This window comes from Rhinolophus sinicus, linkage group LG14, assembly GCF_036562045.2.
Source record: "Rhinolophus sinicus isolate RSC01 linkage group LG14, ASM3656204v1, whole genome shotgun sequence".
Lineage (NCBI taxonomy): Eukaryota > Metazoa > Chordata > Mammalia > Chiroptera > Rhinolophidae > Rhinolophus > Rhinolophus sinicus.
Window position 1 is genome coordinate 18,084,397 of NC_133763.1, and position 5,492 is coordinate 18,089,888.

At 40.6% G+C, this 5,492-nt stretch overlaps 1 pseudogene; it reads right to left on the bottom strand.

Moving 5' to 3' along the window:
- Positions 1–4,429: 4,429 nt before the first annotated feature.
- On the bottom strand, positions 4,430–5,054 carry LOC109437175 (nuclear transport factor 2; annotated as a pseudogene).
- Positions 5,055–5,492: the final 438 nt, after the last annotated feature.

The following is a 5,492-nucleotide window of genomic DNA, read 5'->3' on the forward strand; positions in this document are numbered from 1 at the left end:
CGACTCCTCTTCCCATCACTCGAATCCTGGGCTGGGAAGCCCAGTGTGGGACTGGGACCTCCTTGCTTGTCAGTGGGGACCTCTGCAGCTGAAATATCCCTTCTAATTTTTAATGGTCACATATGGGTGTGGGACCAGCATGTTTCTCCTCTCTGTGCCTCCTACCAGTCTCAACATGCCTTAGTTGTAGTTTTGTTCAGCTAGTCTTCAGATAGTTCTTCAGGTTGATTGTTTTATAATTTAGTGGTAATTTTGATGTGGTCATGGGAGGTGTTGAGCACAGAATTTACCTAATCCACCACCTTGCTAAGAACTCCCACAGCCATTTCCCTCAAACAGAGGCAGCAAGAAGGCCCAGAATAGTTTTGAACATGAGACTGATGTTTGCTGGAGATTAGCCCCCATGGCCCTCATGTTATTCATGGTGGATTACAATGGGGGAGAACTAGGGGCTGGCAAGCCTTTCCCCCAGAGCTTTGGGAAGGTGGTGAGAAATCAGGGCCAAGAAGCAAAATGGAGAAGCAGGTGAGGTAGGATGGGTGCCTGCTCTACCTTCTGGTTTGAGAACTGGTGTCTGAGGCTGCCTCCTTCCTCTCATCCCAAGTTCTTCTCTTCACGAGTCATTATCTAACAAACAGATGAATCCAGACACAAGTTAAGTTGCTGCCCCTCAGTTTATCTTTTGGAGGGAGTTTTCAATGTATGATAAATTTGCAAACATTTTGCATGATAAATTTGCAAAAATTTTGCAAAAATTTGCAATTTTTTTTTACATTACTCCTCAGGCTCTAAGAAGTATAAAATAGTGATCTCTCTCTCTCTCTCTCTCTCTCTCTCTCTCTCTCTCTCTCTCTCTCTCTCTCTCTCTCTTTAAATGCCTTGCTTATAAATTGTCCTTAACAAACTTTACCGTGCTCATGGCTGATCTTCCCAGATAGCATTTAAGCACCTCAGAGGTAAGGACTGTGTTTTCAATCTCTTTGATAGGTTCCTGCCGCAGTGTTCCCCCACACACCTTTGATGTCTGACAGATTTCCCAATGAGATAAAAAATTCTGAACTTATTATTAGCAGACACAAATATACTTCAGTAACAACTAAATACAAATTTATCTTTTTGAAAATATAAAATATAATGTGTGTGTGTGTGTGTGTGTGTGTGTGTGTGTAATTTTACTCCCATATTTTCTCAGCAATCAGTGCTGAATTCACAGTAAAAGTATTTGCAATCTGAAAAACACCCAGCAGCTTTTTGGTCTTTAATATTATCTTAAGGTCACATCACCCCTTTTCAACTTGCTGACAACACAGTTGTTTGGGGTCATACACTCAGGATGGGTGTATCTTCTTGATAAAACTAATGGACATGTGGTTGTCCTATCAGTTTCTGATCTTGTTTTTATTTTCTAAAAGTGTTCTTTAAGAGGATTAATGGGTCAACTGTGATACACCCAGTGCCCTCTGCTCTTCAGTATCCTGTAACCATGTAGGTCTCTGTTTTCATCAATCAGGCCGCCGCAATATGGGACAAATCTAAAAGGACTTTGGAGATGGGAAAGTTGAGGAGGTGGGCACTGGCTGTTCCTCTGTCAGCCCATGGAGAGTTGGGTGTAGTGTCTGGTCGAATAGGGAGGTCCACAGGCTGGAGGATGTTCAATCTCGTGAGACTCAGACCCTGGGAGAGTTCGCAAACCCACCCAGGTGCTCTGTCTGGGCCCATCCTTTACCTTGTCAACGTCCAGTCTTCTAGTGTTCTTTTTTTGTTTGTTTTTAAACAGCACTCCTTTGAATATTTGTATTAATTTAAAGATTAATTTATTCTACCTGCTTTATGCCACATGAATGATTTTTCATTTAACGTGAGCTAGTGCACTATTTCTCATTTTGATGGGGATTTGTCTTCAGAATTAATTTCAGTCATTTGTTCTTCTCTTCATATCTTTAGCAATTCACAAACATTACTTGGAAAGACTAGTTTATATGATTTATTGGATCTTTTAAAAACCATTATTATCTCTTCCTATTCTATAATTATTTTACTGAAAATGTTATAAAGCTACATATTTCTTATTTAGAAGTGAACATAAAAAAACTGTCACTCTCTTTATGTGGTAAATACAGGATAACAAAATACCAGGATTAGTTTGTTGTGTCCACATATTTCAGTGGGTTTTCTTCAGCCTTTGAAAATACAGGAGCAATACTATTATTTTTCTTTTCCTTTAACCTACCAGAGAAAAGATAGAGCCCCAAGCAGTTTTTCAATTAGCTTAGTCTTTCTTTTTACAATGGTCTGAGGAGATTGTTGCCCTAAAGCTTTCTCCCTTAATATTGGAGCGATGAGCCATGCTTGGCACATTCCATTGCTTTGCCATGATGTCTTTTTCTGCACAAGCATTCTGAAATAGCTGTGGATGGACGAACTGTCTTAAAAGGACAGCCCACTGTGATTCGTAATCCTAACTGCAACAGTGGGCATAAAACAAAAAGGCTTTTTCCAGCTCGTGTGAATCATCACTCAAGCATTTAAAAACATAGAGTCTGTTCTTTCAGTGCAAAGCACTCCTGTTCATGTTAATCAAAGTCCTACATTCACCTCAAAGCCAGACAAGATGCCTCAATCTTTCCCCAGGAGTCCTAGATTATAAAGAAAGAATATCTGTCCTTCTTTTCCTTTTATAGTGGAGCAGAACAGAATAATGAAGCTTAGGCAGAAACTAGCAACTTTTAAAAATAAAGCTTTCCATTTGTTGACACCAGAAAAAATACCTTAGTGTTGGAGTATAAATGCAAATGTCTCCATTTATGCTTGATACTTTTCAGATTTATCTCTTTTTTCACTTTGAATGGAAAATAAAAATTATTTTTATTTTGAAAAGACAAAACAGCTTTAAAAAACATTTTGCAGATACTAGCCACTCAAGTTCTCACTAATTCAAATCAAGCATTCTTACTGATAGAATCTGAGAAAAAGAGATTAAACACAATAGATGAAACACACAGATAGAAACAGTAGTAGCTAATGGTCCTGTTACTCATTTCCTAAGGGAGTGTATTCTGTCATTCTTACTGAGCTAAACTACCTCTGATGTTGCTGGGCTGAATGTAGTGAAAATGCTTCCTTTTCAAGTTATTAGCAAGATCAGTTAGCAAATCCTTACATCCAAGAGTAATAGAAAGCATTTGACAATAGGGAAGTGTCGGGTACCATTGTTCTGAGAATTAGCATTTTAAGTTTCAATTTTCTATATCAATCCACATGGTGAACCCTGTTCTCTTTGAGAATTTTGGGGTTCAGTATTTTGCTCAAAAACAAAAAGAAAAAACCAACAACACCAAAAACACCAGGCTGTGTGTGTAGTGGAATGTGCATGGGTTTGGGGGTTAGAACACAGGCTCAAGTTTAGTCAGTAAATAACTTAGGTGTTATGCATTCAAGTGCTCAGCCTCTCAGTGGCTATGGAATTTTAGGTATGGAACTGCATTTTTTCTGAGCTTTGGTCTTGTAGAGATCCATCACATTTAGTCTGCGCAGCAATTTTCTTTTAAGAATTACTTCTCTCGTACCTAACAAAGTTGCCAATACCTTACCTCCTTCCTAATATGACTCAGGCTGGGCACTCAACCCTAATGGCCACAGTGATTATTCTGGGAGGGACAACTGGCCAAACCTGGGCCAATCTAGGAATTTTGCTGGAGCCTCCTGGAAAGGGGAGTAATTGAGCTATTCTCCAGGATCACAAGCTATAAATGTGATATTAACTTAGTTTCTAGGTATGAGCTTACCTGAGAATAAATTTCAACCAACAGAGAATGAAGTCCGCTAGAAAGAGTCCACACAGAAGAGCTCTGATAGTAAGTTTTGAGTCAGTGTATCTAAACTTACCTGGGTCCATTTCTTTCTTTCTTCTTTTCTTTCTTCTTTCTTTCCTCCCTCCCTCCTCCCTCCCTCCCTCCTTCTCTTTCTTTCTTTCTTTCTTTCTTTCTTTCTTTCTTTCTTTCTTTCTTTCTTTCTTTCTTTCTTTCTTTCTTTCTTTCTCTCTTTCTCTCTTTCTCTCTCTCTCTCTCTCTCTCTCTCTCTCTCTCTCTCTCTCTCTCTTTCTGGTTTTATTGTATCATGAGGCATTAAAACATCTGAACAAATCAACATCTGGGTGGCGAAGCAGCTACTTTCTCCTTCACTTCTTTGGGTTACTAGAGCAACTTGTCAGTAGATTAAATAAAAAAAAAGACAAACTTTTGCATTACTTAAGTCTTTCCAAGGCATGCGCTGGTACAACACAAATTTCTCCTGTCAGAAGCAACTAGTCTAGCATCCAAACACCTTGCACAATACCTCACACTGCACCCACTCCCACCGCGGCCCTGCTCGTTTGTGTATGAGGTTTGGAGCATCTGGAGGAGAGTGAATAGTGTTGAGAAGAGGAGGGAGGAGGAAACAGCATGAGTGCCTGGCTGGGGGGAGGTCAGCCGAAGTTGTGCAGGACAGGCCTGAACACGTCATTGGTGCAAACCCACGCACCGTTGATGTTCTTTAATAGGAACATCTGATGGAACCCCATGAGGGGGTCTTCATCAGCCTGAAGCTGGCCCACAAGCACGCTGATGATACAGCTGTCTGGTGTGGGCTGATGGTCCTGTGCCATGATGCTGTGTTGGATTTTCTGGAACGGAAGGCTAGACAACTTCCCCACAATGGCAGCTTTCCCCTGGAAGTGCAGTCCTTCCCACGTGGCATGATGCAGCAATGTAAATTGCACCTCGTTGGGTTCTGTCATTATCAAATAACTGGTAGTAATGTTGACTGAAGCTAGTTCCAATCTGCTCCCAAACTGGCTTGTCTCCCATTCTGGAGCATCACCAGCCTGTTGAGACCCAAGGGGCTGGCAGAGTCTGCCTCTGGACATTTCAATGATAAGGAATCAAACTTTTTTTTTTCCTTTACCTTTTTTGTTTCATTTTGTTTAGACTAGTTGTGTCCTGACAAGACCATTTTGGTCTTTCATTGGTAAAATTAGAATAATAATGCTGTTTAGATTAAAGATTTGGTGTGATGATTGAATGAGATAGCATAGGTGAAAGTGAAATACACAGCCTACCTATGGTATGCATTACCTATGGCATGCATCAGTGGCCATGGATGAAGGACTTTGAACAGCCCCTCTAAGATCAAAGTAATGAAGGTAAGAGAGTGGGCACTGTGCCTAAGCTCTCATGTACTCTAGGGAGATTATCAGCTCTTAAGATGAATCTTCGTCTTCTGCTCAAAATATTCCAAGTGAGTTATGTTTATAATGCATACTAATAGGAAAGGAATAAATCCTCACAGCCACTAGTAGTTATTAATTCAACACATGTTAATGAGCGCCCCTACTTCTAGGCACTGTTCTAGGTGCTGGGGAGACAGCGGTGGGGAGACGATGAATCAGCTTCTGCTCCCGCGGTGCTTCCATTTCAGTACAGGTGCAGGTCTGTACCCAGAAACATACTCCA